This window comes from Syngnathoides biaculeatus, chromosome 13 (genome assembly GCF_019802595.1).
Source record: "Syngnathoides biaculeatus isolate LvHL_M chromosome 13, ASM1980259v1, whole genome shotgun sequence".
In the NCBI taxonomy this organism is placed as follows: domain Eukaryota; kingdom Metazoa; phylum Chordata; class Actinopteri; order Syngnathiformes; family Syngnathidae; genus Syngnathoides; species Syngnathoides biaculeatus.
In genome coordinates, this window is record NC_084652.1 from 217,600 (window position 1) to 232,687 (window position 15,088).

Genomic DNA, 15,088 nt, shown 5'->3' on the forward strand with positions numbered 1-15,088 from the left:
TACCTAAAAAAAGTTTACAGGGGAAAAGTTAAACAGGAAGTGAAGTGAAACAATTTTAAAGAAAAAGAAGTTGTTGGGTTTTTTTTTTTTTTTTTTTTGGGGAAAATCGAGGTAAAGACAGGTGCCATGAACAGACTTGTGGATTTTTCATCATTAACAATCCATGTGGAATGTTTTGAGTTTGTCCCAAAAGTGTTATGTTGTGGGGTCCCTTGGTGGAGCCTTCCGAGGTCCCCCTGCAATTAATTATATTTAAAATAATAATAATAAAAAGCTACGATTAGGTGGAGTCACTGTGGCCCCTTTAAGGAAAATGTATGTTTTGGAAGACCCCGACGTGATCACGCCACATGTTTCTGGCTTTATTTGTTCTGCTCAGTCTGCATCATTCTTGAAATTTCCCTACATTTTGACCACAATTGTCCCCGTTTTCTTTCATCTTGAATCTATATGAATTGTAATAAATTAGTAAAATAATATTGTTGCAAAGATGACTTTGCACACTATTAATAGACACCTTCCTGCATCTGGTGTTGGCTAACCAAACATCACTTTTTGAAGAAATACGGAAGCTGCTCTCCCCGGTGGGGATGTTGGTATATTGCAGTTCCATCAGTCCTTTAAAAAAAATAATCATACATTCATGAAAACTGTAAACATCAAGTACTTCTGTGAACTGTGATCCGAACACTAATATCTGCTACAAAAATGGACTATCCATCCACCATTTTCTAAGCCGCTTATCCTCACAAGGGTCACGGGAGTGCCGGACCCGCTCCCAGCAGTCGTCGGGCAGGAGGCGGGGTACATCCTGAAAAGGCTGCCAGCCAATCACAGGGCACCAAAAATTGACTTATTATTGTAAATTCATGGTTTCCCACATATTTGGAATAAAAATGCCACTGTGGGCAAAAGTAGGAAAAAAATAAAATACATTTGATATTGGTTCAAGGTCATATGCAATAATGTCAAACTAACGTCAAAAGTAATCCAGATCAGAACAACATTGAGCATTTGGTTAACGATATTAATTCAACGTAAAATACAAACATCTCAACGTGTTCTGATGTATGTATCTGTGTAAAAATGTCACCAGGTAAGGTTGTAATGTGTTGCGCTTATGTGGGATCTGAACAGCTTAAAGGACTTCAACTCTAATTCAGTGTCAGAATTCCTTCTGTCGATACGACACTCAACGCTGCTCAGTCGTCCATATTGCAAGTGACAAATATTATTAGCATGGAATTTGTGTCTTCACAGTTGATAACGGGAAAGCGGAGGTTGCCGGGAGGAGAACGAAGCAGAGCAACGGCTCCTGAGCAACCTTTTTCAATAAAGTGAACAACAACGTTGCGGTGACCTGACCCGCGCGCTGCCGCGATCTGTTACCGCTCGAGCCCTCCCACACATAAACAAGGCGGAACGAAGGCCTATGCGAGTTAAGTCAAAAGTCATTGGAGATAATAGCACACTTGGGGCGAGCTCGTGGAGGGAGTGGTTGCACAAAAATCTCCCATGTAATCGACACAGATTCAGATTTATTTGTCATTGCAACAAGTGCGATGAAAAAAATAAGGTGCAGTGCAAACTAAAGTTAAAAATACATGAAACTCGAAGAGTAAAGTAAAAAAAAAATAGTAAAACATGCAAACTCCACACAGAGGGAGCTGGGATTTGAACCCCAGGGCTCAAAACTGTTAGGCCGATGCTCTACAGCTGCCTCACTGCGCCAATATTTATTGTTACGTTATCGTTTACTTCCGAGATCTTACGTTGAGCGGCTAGCCGTTACCAGCTAGCTCTTACCTGGCACCGCTATACCGATAGCGATCTGGATCTTTCTGTGCATCGTGTGGTGACTGGCTGACAGATGACGTTAGACTGGAATCCTTTGGTCTACGATGTCCGCAGATGATCCGTAGTGAAAGCAGGGAGCAGGAGGAGGAACAATTAGAAAGATGGAGGCACGGAGAGGAATGAAGATTAGCTGAAGTGAAAGAGAATATGTGTGTGTGAATGAGAGGGGCGGAGGGGGAAGTGTGAGGCTAAAGGGAGAAGAGATGGCGAGGGTGGATGACTTCAAATACTTGGGCTCAACAATCCAGAGCGATGGTGAACGTGCTAAGGAAGTGAAGAAACTGGTCCAAGCAGGTTGGAACAGCTAGCGGAAGGTGTCTGGTGTTCTATGTGACAGAAGAATCTCCGCTAGGATGAAGGGCAAAAGTCTATAAAACGGTGGTTGAGGCTGGCCGTGATGTACGGATTAGAGACGGTGGCACTGAAGAAACAACAGGAAGCAGAACTGGAGGTAGCAGAAATGAAGATGTTGAGGTTCTCGGTCAGAGGATTAGAAATGAGCTCGTTAGAGGGACAGCCAAAGTTGGGTGTTTTGGAGAAAAGGTTGGACAGAGCAGACTTCGATGGTTTGGACAGGTCCAGAGGCGAGAGAGTATCCTCATATTGGTAGAAGGGTGCTGAGGATGGAGCTGCCAGGCAAAAAGAGGGAGAGGAAGACCAACGAAAAGGTTGATGGATGTTGTGAGGGAGGACATGAGGACAGTGGGTGTTAGAGAGGAAGATGCACGAGATAGGCTGAGATGGGAAAAGATGACACGCTGCGGTGACACTTAACAGGACAAGCCGAAAGGAAAAGAAGATGTGAAGACACCTATCCTGCTATGTAGCGAAGGCATCAACCCCACCTGCTTCCCTGTCGGACATCTACTGGAGGCTTCCACCAAGGTCCCGTTTCGCTGTCAAGCCAGCCGGTTAGCAGCTGGCGGGCGGCCACTTCTAGCTAATCTTCCGCTAACATGGCGCTCCCAACATATTCAACATTTTAATTACACCCATGAGTTATTGTTAAGTGTCCCCGGTCCTCTTGAAAGGCGCAATATAAATCTAAGCTATTATTATTACTAACAGGAGCTTTATTTACTATAAGCACAGCACAAGCGCAGGATCGAGTACGCATTTCACTTTGTTTGTCTCGTGAAAACTACCACTGATGGTTCTTTTAACACTTGCACGAGAGCTACAAATTTTGAGCATTGCCCGTACAGTTGAGAAATGTTTTACGATCCAGTCGAATGAAGATGAATTCAATTTCCATTGATTTGTTTGTGAAAGATATGTACAAGTCCGGACAAATTAGGGCTCAAGCTTGGCGGTTCCCACCGCGGTCGATTGCTCATCCTGTGATCGGAACTCAAGTGTCCCATCTTGACCGGCGGCGATGATTCATGGCGGGCTCGCCTCCTTCGGCTTTTTTGTCCATTTGTTGTCCGACGTTTCAGTGCGGAGCGCGTCAAAAGGAATTAGACAAGACAGCTGTCAAAGCCCACGCCCAGTGAGTGAAGATGGCAGGTGAGTGTCTGCCATTTCCCCGGCAACCCCCCCCGCCAACTCCTTCTTCCTTAGCTCAAACGGCTCGGAACAAAAAAAGGACTGAAAATCTGAGCTCGCACAGCACACATGCGTGCACTTAGCTGTATTAAACCCAAGGACATGTTGCAGTTCTTTAAGTTCTTTCCTTTGATGTATAATTTAGAGATTTTTGGCCCTGCCGAGTTGCACAATAGCGGCCCAAAGACACAAAGTTTGTCTTCTGTGACACAAGTTGACTTCCAAGTTGTTCTCGTTTCCAAATGGCAACAACAAAGAGCGTATTAACGAAGTCCAGGCCTCCGCTGTCGTCAAAAACCTCGATTCAGTGTACAAGCGATGTTAACTGCGAGTTACGATGACAAGTTAACCTCTGTAAATTTATAAACAAAATCAATTTCAATAAAGACCTGACGAGGGCACGGGAAGGTGACTGAAGAGTCCTCAGTTCACATACGAGGTTGTCACTTGTGTGCGCGCCGCCGAAAGATACAAGATGACAAACTCGGTTACATCCCGCCATACTGTTATGCATTTCTTTGTCATGTAAATATTGACTGATTATGTATTTACGCCAGTGCAGTGATGAATTGGGTTATATCGCCTCCTAATGGAAAAAATCCTGTCACCTAGGAGTTTTTTTTATAGGTTTTCTTGTATTAAAAATCATAGCGTGTATAAAATAAGTAACTAACGCCTCATGTTTGGAAGGTCACTGACGGTGTAATGGTACACAGACCTGACTTTAGTGGGGGCAGCGTGGGATCGATTCCCCCCCCCTCACAGATGCTGTCAATATGTGCCCTGTGACCACTTCGAGGTGGAGTGTGCCTTTCGCCCAATGTTAGCTGGGATAGGCTACAGCACTCGTGAGAATAAGCGGCTGGTAAAATGAACACGGATTTTATGTTTGGTAACAAATAAAAATGTGTATGGAATTGCACCTGTACACCCAATACTGGTCGCCAGCCAATCGCAGGGCGCATCGAGACAAACAGCCGCGCTCACAATCCCACCTAGGGGCAATTTTAGAGTATCCGATTAATGTTGCATGTTTTCGAGATGTGGGAGGAAACCGGAGTGACCGGAGGAAACCCACGCAGGCACGGGGAGAACATGCAAACTCCACACAGGTGGATCCGGGATCGAACCCGGGACCTCAGAAATGTGATGCCAACGCTTATAGTTATGGTGATACAGTGACAATAATGTGCAAACGATGCCGAGTCATCGAGCACTCTCGATATTGTAGACCCCAGGTGTCAAACTCAAGGCCCGGGGGCCAGATCTGGCCCGCCGCATGGTTTCGTGTGGCCCGCAAAGGCAAATTATGAGCATCAACTTCCATGATTTGTGTTCAAATCTGTCCCAAAATTTCAAATTGTCATGTCACGAATGATAACGTTGAGATATTGGACGCATTATTGCGTGCCCAAACATCAGCAGTAGTTCACAAACCCATTACCCTTGATTTCTCAAAAACTAGCTCATAAACTTCATGTGTAAATTATGATGAGGCGAAATATTTTCATAGTTTCACAGTCATAAGGGCCTTCGCGACAAAAATGAGTTCGACACCCCTGCTGTCGACAAACAAGCAGCCGCACAGGCCCCTTCCGCACAGGAAGGCCAGAGGTAAGATTCAAACCCAGAACCTCACAGCTGTGAAGCAGGTCCTAGTCCACTGAGTATTTCCACACCGTCCCACCCAAAAAAGAAAAAAAAAAAATGCCGTCACAGTATTTTTGCTCACAACAGCTGCACATAAAGCGAAATAAAATATTATTTCTGCTGCAGACAATCAGTTGCTCAGTGTCACACCAAAGCTCCGACGCTTTGCAGCCGTACAGAGCGGGGAGAAAAATTCCCTCCGGCTATTTTAGATTTCTGCGGCCAAAATACCAGTCAAAGTGAGTAAACACATTTTCGTCAACTTACATACGCGCACACTGGACGCTTTATTCCCCCCCCCCCCTTGAAGATCAGATCTTTGTCGACGTGCGCTGGGAGGGGCGGCGACGGAAGGCGAGCCAAGGTGGCCAACGCTCCCGCTCGATTACTATTGAAGGCTTTTGATGATTTAGATTACAGCCAACAAGTTCTATCGCTGCATCACCGTCACAAAACAAAATGCGGGCTGTCCCCCCTGCCAAAAAAAAAAAAAAAAAAAAATCATTATAAAACAGTCTACATCGTCCATTGGCAGGAGGACGAGGCTGCTTGAGAGGAAGAGGAGAGTGAAGGAGAGTGGAGAAGGGAGTGAGGAGAGGGTAGGAGTGGGAGTGGGCGCTGGGAGCTCATGTTCTCCCTATTGAAATGCAGACACTTTGAAATGGAAATGGCAAGTTACAAAAAAGCCGCTAGAATTCACACTTGCCTGCATTGAAGCCATTTGCGCCAGGCGAGATGAGATGGCGCTTCCTTCCCGGGACAACACAGGCAAATGGAACCCCCCCCTCCGCGAGCGGCCTGCCCGCCCGGCCCGGCTTGGGTGAGAGATGGAGTGGAAGGGCGCACGTGTGCGGTGCGAACGTAACAGAACATTTGTCCACAACCCTCGTTCGCGTTCTCTTTCAATTCCTCCTGTCCCCCACAATCCATTGCAAGGGCTTGAAAAGCAGGATTTTTTTTCCACCACCCCCCCCCCCAAAAAAAAAAACAATCGTCAAACAATGCACCTTCCACCTCGTATTCCAAGCCAGGGGGACTTTTGGTGCAGGCCAAAAATAAAAAATAAAACTTCTAAAAATCCAACCCGGATTTGTCATCTCCCAACCTGCAGATTACGTAATAATAATGCATGAGCTGGCGTGGAAAAACCCAGAAAAAAAAAAAAAAAACAAGTGCTCCTCTTTTTCCACACCCTGACAGCTGTTACATACATTACACGCACCACAAGTATTGGGGGGGGGCACTTCTTAATCAATGCATTGATCCATTAAGGGGTCACGTAGAACCCCCTTTCCCCCCCAAATCTGAAACTTCAAATGAGTAAGTCCACTTCAATTAAACGACAGGGTGGGGGAACCTACGGCCCGTGGGTCGTATAAAGGGTGGCGGCGCATTTAATACGGCCCACTATGCAATTCGAAAATGTAAAACCTCAGAGGAACTGTCATAAAAAGCCCATAAATTATCTCGACGTGGAATAATAAATATTTGTTCTGCCGCTACGTCGGCCATCCGTCTTATCCTGTCCGGTTTCGCCAGCTGGATGGGAACCAAACCCATTTTGCGTGCACCAAAGGGCTCGGTGACTCTGTTACATTATATTTATTCATCAACATCATATACTGCACATCTCTTGCCTTTAATGTCATATTTTTCTAGATGATTCCAAACATGGTTCCGAAAATCACACAACTGCTGTGAAGCATTAAAAAAATGTTTACATGAGTTGCACTCAGGAAATGAAAATGTTAATGAAGTGTAGAAAATTATTGGAGAATGTACTTTTTTTTTTTGCAGCTTTATTCAAATGCCACCAGCATATTTTACCCATCATAGTTCACATTGAATTTATGTTTTCTTTATGATATTGCCTTCTTTCCCCCCCCCCCACGATTGTAGTAAAGTATAAGCTGTCCAAAATGTCAATTATGATTCCAAATAAAAACGCTCAACAGTGACAGCACATTCAAATCCAAACTATAAGCACAAATGACGTATGAAGGATCCCACCAAAGAGACGTTTTTGGACAATCGCATGCTTGAATTTGTCCCCCACTGCACATGAAGACATATTTTGTTGAGTGTGCTGCAGAAGAACACCACCAAGGCCATCACCCTAGAGGTGGAAACCGCAAGCCACGAGGACTCCTCTCTTTGACCACTGACCTTTCGCGATTGAACCCTCAAACTCGACCATCTCCCAGGAAGAGTTCTCGTAATCGACGACCCGATACTCGACTGCGTTCGGCTTATATAACGCTGCAGCACAACCCCACGATCGAACGCCGTCCGACACGACTCGAGCCTTAAACGTGGTTTAACCTTGATGTGTCAGCGGTGCCTTGCTCTCGGGAGGCTCCTGCCCCCCTCTCCCCGAGAAAAAAAAAAAAACACCACTCACGTACAGGAAGGGGGTCGGCGGAAGATATTGCACTCGAGTCTGTAAAAACTCTGCATCTGTCTGCTCGTGTTTGTGCGCGCGCGCCATCATCTCGCATGGCTGGCACGGGGCTCCGTGAATTATACATGTTGTGTGTAATGATCTTATTTTACAGCCGCAAGATGGAGGGGGAGAGCTACTTAGCTGTTGATCAAAGATGCACGGCTTGACTGCACTTGACCAGCAGCAAATGTCTTTTTTTTTTCTTTTCATCGAAATTCTTGTTTTAAAATTAAAAAGAAATGACAAACTCTACATTAGTGTTTTTTCTTTTCTCGGTGCGGTTATCGAACATTTTCCGAAGTCTGCCAAAGAGCCACTTCTCCCGCTCTGCGGTTAAACGACATGTATCGATTAAAGGGAGGTTGCTACTTACTGTGCTCGAAGGATGAAGTCGTGTGAATTTCAGATCGGGAACTCGGCCGGTCTGCTTTCCCCCCCACAACAACAACAAGACAAATTTGAGCAGGAGCAGGGCTCAGCTTGGTTGCATGTTCGGGTCGCCTCACAGCGGGCATGCGGCGGCAGGTAGACGCTCCGCGTCGCGTCGGTACATCCAGGTCGGGACGAATAGCTCCATGAGCGGCGGAGTTTCAAAAGTAACGCACCGTGCCCAGCGTGTATCGTTTTAAAAAAAAAAAAAAAAAAAAAAACCGTTGGAGTGGGGCAAACACGCTCCAATGAGACAAGGTGCAATTAGGGGAGTCCCGAGCGAGGTCGCAACGAAGTGGGTCCCGGAGGGCCGTTGAAGCTCGCCGTTGAGCGCACTCGAGCCGGGGCAGCGTTGAGAAGAGATCCTCGGTGAGCTGCTGCGAGGTTTTCGTGGCGCGTCGCATCCACGCGACTCGCACGGCAGTCAGGAGGATGACTGAGCAGGCAAGCAGGCTGGCTGGCTGGCTGGCAGGCAGCTGCCGAGCCGACCGACGCGCTGCAGTGGAAAACACGGAGTGGAGCCTCCTCAAATCCACTTGGCGTCCTCGTTGGAGCCGGAACGGATTGAAGATCCATTCAGACTCGAACTAACGCCTGGAATTGACAGGTTAGCTGTATATGGAGATATTTTATTGGTTACTTATGTCTAACAACAGCACTAAACCGGATTGGAGTCTACTTCAAAGTGGACGACAGTCATCTGAATTCGGGCTACAACTAAGACCTGGGGTCCAGCTCATTTATTATCCAGATTAATTAGTGCGCTAAAAAGGAACTAGTTGGCTTTATATGGAATTTTATTGGTTACTATGTCTAACAGCAGCACTAAACCGGAGTGGAGTCTAGTTTGAAGTGGAATCGATTGACCTGAATTCGCGCTGCGGCTCATACCTGGATTTGTTATCCAGATTAATTAGTGCCCTAAAAATGAACTAGTTGGCTTTATATGTAATTTTATTGGTTACTTATGTCTAACAACAGCACTAAACCGGATTGGAGTCTACTTCAAAGTGGACGACAGTTATCTGAATTCGGGCTACAACTAAGACCTGGGGTCCAGCTCATTTATTATCCAGATTAATTAGTGCGCTAAAAATGAACTAGTTGGCTTTATATGGAATTTTATTGGTTACTATGTCTAACAACAGCACTAAACCGGAGTGGAGTCTAGTTTGAAGTGGAATCGATTGACCTGAATTCGCGCTGTGGCTAATACCTGGATTTGTTATCCAGATTAATTAGTGCCCTAAAAATGAACTAGTTGGCTTTATATGTAATTTTATTGGTTACTATGTCTAACAACAGCACTAAACCGGAGTGGAGTCTACTTCAAAGTGGACTACAGTTATCTGAATTCGGGGTACGACTAAGACCTGGGGTCTAGCTCATTTATTTTTCAGATTAATTAGTACGCTAAAAAGGAGCGAGTTGGGTCTATATGCAGTTATTTTATTGGTTAATTATGTTTATTGACAGCACTAAACCGAAATAGAGTCTAGCAAGAAGCAGGAGAAATCCGGCTTTGCTTATTAGCTTCTGTTCTACGTGTATGAGACCAGTATTTTCAGCTCATTTAAAGACAATTCCAGTGATATATTTTCGGTTTCTGAAAGAAATAAAAAAAATTGTGACTACCAATACCAATTCCTGCTTACCGTTTTAATGCAAATACAATAGGGCTTAGAGACTTGTCACCTTTTGTCTTAAACTTTGCTAATTTTCTGAAGATCATTCTATTTCCAAAAGATTGATATAATTGGAAAGCTGTTGATCACAGATGGTTTGTCAATTGTGTACGGTATCCTTTGTAAAAACAAACCACTTGCAAAACAGGAGAATCAAAATTTGGCAATGTTTTGACATAAACTAACAAATTAACTTTCAGGTACGAGCCCACTCAACTCAAATTCGTGTGACGCTGGGTCTCGGCAGCCAGTCGGCGTTGAGAATACTGTGGACTCCGAATCGCTGGCGACATCCCCAAACAATGGCAGCTGTCACCATCGTCATCGCTTGTGGGCATCTGGCACACCTGCTGAAAAATGAGCCGGTCTGGGGAATCACTGAGCAAGGAAATTGGGGCTTCTGGTAAGTAACACGGTACTTGTTTGCAGCTGGAGCGCTTGTAAAAGTAAATACTTGTCCGGTATGTATGCGATTAGTCAAATGAAGGTAAACTGCATTCCAATCTGTGCAGAGCTTATTTGCAAATTGAATATTAATGAGAAATCGGTCCGTCTCTTGTGCCAGGTGTAAAAGACCAACTTGGATTCACTTGGAAAACGGCAATATCGGGCATCTCCAACCCAAATTATCTTGCAAACACGATAAAAGGACATCAGAGATCTATTTCATAAATGACGGCATCGGACCTTTAAGAAGAAAGTCAACTGCTCCGGTTCACAAAATAATAGTCGAGAGCCAAACAGAATTTGCAGACAGCGGTCATGTGATGTGTGTTTTGATTTGGCAAAAAAAAAAAAAGTGGAGAATAAACAAACATTCCATAGATTATTAAAATACTTTGTGACAAATAAATACATAGCACAATTATTATTCTTAAATTAAGAACTCACTTAAGTTAAGGCATTTGTAGTGGTTAAAAATCATGACATGTGATGCTTAAAGCCCAAGTGTCATCCCTATAAACAGAATTATATTAGATATTGTAATGAAAAATACATATAACATTATTCACTTCAATGTCTATACGAAAAAATAAATATGAGCGGAGAGCGCGTCATCCATGCGCAAAGTTGCGGAAGTGTCGTTCGACATCCAACTGGTCGCCATATTGGCTGCATCTCCTGTCCGTGATGTCACCCCGAACCTTCGGCGTTGAAAATACGCTGTGGCACCAACTGTGACACGGAAGCTCTTTTTTCGAAGAAGAGAACATCTCGCAACTGAGTGAAGTGACTGGGGGAATATGACTCTATTGGTTTGAGCCATATTTAGATGATGTGCGGATCACGGCCAAACCACCTCCCGGCCGGCTTTATGGCGTTGTTGTCGCATGCGGCTCAGTGTGCCATTTCCGTCAGCGTTGTTCACAGCCGCCGCCATCTGCCCAACGCGGCAGCCATCGCCGAAGGCATGACCGGCGGACGCAGCACCTTGGCCGGGGTGGCTCATTTTAGGCGCCAAGGTGGCTTATCACGGCGCTGATCCAGGCCGCTTTACACCGTTGTCGTCATACGCAGCTGAGTGCGTAATTGTCGGCAGCGTTGTTCATAGCCGCCGCCGTCCGCGAGCCCGACGCCGCAGCCTTTGTCAGCGAGCCGACGCGGCAGCCGTCCGACTCGCACATCGACACATTTAGCGCCCGTCATACGTACGCGGATCTTTTGTTACGTTATGAGAGACGGCCCCAAAGTATTATTTTTTTTTTAGTAGCTGTATTCACACCTACCTGTCGTTTGGGACCCACAAAGCCCTCATTCTTTGCACCTGTGCAGTCCATTTTTCACGACGAACCGGGTCTCTTGGGAACTTATGAAAGGTAAATCCATACTTCCGAGTGTTCGAGCAATATCCAGCAATGCAACAAGGCGGCATTTTGGCTAACGCGAAGGAGCAACGAGCTAGCGTCCCGCAGGTAAAACTGATAGAAACAAACAAGTCCGCTGGAGGGCGCTCCTGCCCCGTACGTCACTTCCTGCTTCTTGTCCAAAACAAATCCCTCGAGAAGATTTTCATGGCAGGAGCTACAAAAAGCCATATACGTCAAAAATCACGTTTTATGGTGAAAAAAACGATTGGGTCCATACCGGCAGCCATTTTTTCATGAATAACATACTAAAAATCACACATTTCACGACACTTGACCTTTAAATGTTTTTTTTAAATGAATTGTAAGAGAGGATTCGCTTTTCAGTGGATAGCGACACGACACTAATGCCGTCAATTAATGCCCCTGAGATATATTATTTGCAAATCACAACACGCGTTATGTGATGGTTTCAAAGAAGATTTGTGTGTTGTTTTTATTTTTAACTTTGGTGAGTGTCCCAGAGGGGGATTTAAAAGCGAAACCCCAACTGACTTTTTGGGGCCGTGATTAAGCTCTCTTGCTGGAATTACCACTCCGAAGTTGAGAGTGCATTACTGTAAGCTGCAACACATTAGCATTAAAATTCCATTTACGGGCAAATATGATCTAATCTTAATGGCTAACTGGACAACAGCATGTTTGCCTATAAAACAAGCAAAGCAATTTAGCGTGGATATGCCCTTTGCGGGGTATAAAAGACCATCAAAAAAATGGGGATGAAAAGTATTTTATTCAGTCACCGCACAAAAGGGTGAGTGGCAACTATTTTCACCGTGCGATACATAATGTCTGTTTGTTGTCGTTCATCCCGATTGTCACAGCAGAATGCAATTTTCTCTCTGAGCTGTCTGCGCTCTGTCATTATGCCTGCAAACACCATGTGAAGTTGTCTTAGCAGTCAGGCGACGCGAAAGGAAGGGATCCGCACAGCTGGAAGCCAGTTTTTTTGCGGCGAGGCTCTCCTCAGGTTTTTAAAGCTCAGGCCCACGCCGCTTCATTTAAAAAAAAAAAAAAAAAACATGTAGGGTTAGCAGGAGTTTTCATTATCCTACTATTTTTAGCTCCCCGGCATTGATAATAAGAGCTGCCCCCGGGGGTGGGAATTCAGACATTTAATTCAGGATGTATTTGCTTAAGAGGAGTCAGTCCGAGTACAAATACTTAACCGCCAAATGTGGATCTATTAACGTCTGAAATGTCACTTGGCTCCCTCTCGTGAGCCAAAATACATAGCCCGGGATGAGTGGTCTCCGTTACCCGCGCTTCGGTATCAAAACAGACGCCTGGCCGCACTCAAGAGATGTGGGTCATGCTCACCAGGTGGAAAGTGAAAAAGATGAGTGAGGCAGCCTGAATTTATAAGCTCACATCAGCATAATGAGAGAAATAATGTTTATGTATGGACCACGAGTGAAAGTGTCAGCCCTCCTCGGACGAGCGTCTCATTCATTGCGGTCGGTACAGTGAATATGTAAATACATACAAAAAAAAAAAAAAAAAAGCAAGAACAACTACAGACTGTTCTCTGTTTTTTTTTTATTTTCAGTCCCATAAAATGCTTGGCTTGGCTGTTTCATCGCGCCCTGTCATTCTCTCCTGTGTTCAAAAGCCCCTAAAAATAAAAGCTCACGCAAGAATCTGAGAAGTCTTTTTCCTGCCGACTCATCGGAGGGCTGGAAAGACGCGTCGCAGAAACGGGCGCCGTGCAGTAAATAACGAGCTCGAAAGGACCTCATCATTAAAACTCCAAATTGCTGTTTCCTGAGAAACTCAATGCAAATGCTGAAAGGCGCTGACTGTATCACCGAAGAAAGAAAGACATGAACTAAACCGTGTTGTCGCTAGGTCGCGGATTCAGTACTGGAGCAATATGACCCTCGGTGGCTGAGATTAGCATAGGATGCTAATACTAAATTGGATGCCGACCAAGTAGACCTGTACCGGTACGTCATTTTGTCACAGGCCACATTTTACGGAGGGCTTCCCTCGAAGGGCAATTCAAATCTTTGACTGCCTCATCATATTAACATAAGACATTTATGAACTAGTTTTGAAATCAGAAATCAAGAGTAATGGGTTTTCCAACTATTGTTGCTTGGTAACACAGAAATGCTATGACATGACAATTTGAAATTTTGGGACAGATTTGAACAAAAAATCATGAAAGTCGATACACAGGTTTTGCCTCTGCGGGCCACATAAAATCATGCGCCGGGCCGGATCTGGCCCCTAGGCCTTGAGTTTGAAACCTGACTGCAAAATGTAGAAGTGCTCAAATTTTTTCTAAACAAGAAAAGGTTTAATGTCACTTTAAGTTACTGTAATTCCTGGTCTACAGAGCGCACCTGGTTATAAGCCTCACCCAGTACATTTGTAAAGGAAATACCATTTGGTACATACGTAGGTCGCAGCCGTGTCAAAGTCGCTAGTGCCCGACATTGAAATACAAGATATTTACAAAAAAAGACACTACACATAGAGTTTAATGCTAGCATCGCCGCGGTAACGCTAGCGCCGCCGTGCTAACAGGGCCAGTGAAAATAAAAATTACTGGTAAAAATCACTGAGACATGGCAGTAACACGCTAGCGCAGCGCTAACAGGGCCGGACCGGTAAAAGTCACTTCCTCGGCACATATATTCCACCGGTCTCGCTCTTACCTTTTCAGCTCGAGAGCCTCCTTGCGGCCGTGAGAAAAAAAATGCTCAAATTAGCCGCATCACCGCATAAACCGCAGGGTTGAAAGTGTGTGAAAAAAGTTGCGGCTTATAGGCCAGAAATTACGGTAAATGTAAAAAATTAAGGGTATGGGAGGGGTCCTCTGTTCACTAGAGTTCAGTTTTTACGAAGGTGACGTATCCCAAATGTGCGCGTAATTCGGAACGCGCCGTAGTCTATCATTAACGTCCGGTTCCGTAACTGTAAATTCGCAATGATAGTCAATATTTTTATGGAAAACACTTGTATCCCATAAATATAAAACAACCAAATGAAAAACTACAACTACGGTGCAGCGCAAACTACTTCATTGTTTGCTGTTCGTATCCTTAAACGCTACGCTACCTTTGCGTCTTCTTTTTTTTTTTTACCGATATTCACGTTCATGTGATGCAGTTTCCAACGAGTTCATAAGTTTGATGTACCGCCAAAAGCATATCGCGAGCCACGACGTCTGTTAGCCCGAATCTGAGCCGTGCTGTATTTGTTTACAGATTTAGATGTGTGACTACAGCATGGAGCAGTTACTCTTCCTGCTCCTTAGCTCATACTCTACTTACCGCGTGGGAACTCAGTACGCCGATGAACTGTACGGAATATTCTGAAAAGTCTGAATCCAAATGCATGTCAATACATGGGTGGAAATGTGTTAGTTTGACAAAAGCCTGCCAGATGCTGTACATAACGGAAGTGTGCTTGAATGTAATGTCTCACTCTCAGAGCTGACATCATGTTTTACTTCTTTAGACAGCAAAGTGGTCGCGACTGAATCAGCACTGCATCTGATGATTGCGGTCAAGAACTGTATGTGTCACACACAACAGATGCTTGTCCTCCATTGGACAGCGAAGGTGAGCTTACTTTTACTGCTTTAACTTCTATTTTTTTCT

General features: G+C 44.8%; 1 protein-coding gene and 1 long non-coding RNA gene across 6 annotated transcripts in view; one reads left to right on the top strand and one right to left on the bottom strand.

The window, feature by feature from the left end:
- The window catches only part of LOC133511404 (adhesion G protein-coupled receptor L2-like), a 153,265-nt gene extending 145,255 nt beyond the window's left edge, over window positions 1-8,010 (bottom strand). For all 5 annotated transcript variants that reach the window (XM_061840288.1, XM_061840287.1, XM_061840289.1 and 2 more), the window contains exon 1: window positions 7,872-8,010. The gene's annotated coding sequence lies outside the window, so the exon portion shown is untranslated. The remainder of the gene's footprint in view (window positions 1-7,871) is intronic.
- A 386-nt stretch (window positions 8,011-8,396) lies between these two features.
- Window positions 8,397-15,088, top strand: part of LOC133511409 (uncharacterized) — a 51,789-nt gene continuing 45,097 nt past the window's right edge. Inside the window, exons 1-3 of the long non-coding RNA XR_009797901.1 lie at window positions 8,397-8,534; window positions 9,813-10,015; window positions 14,946-15,049. This is a non-coding gene — a long non-coding RNA (uncharacterized LOC133511409). The remainder of the gene's footprint in view (window positions 8,535-9,812; window positions 10,016-14,945; window positions 15,050-15,088) is intronic.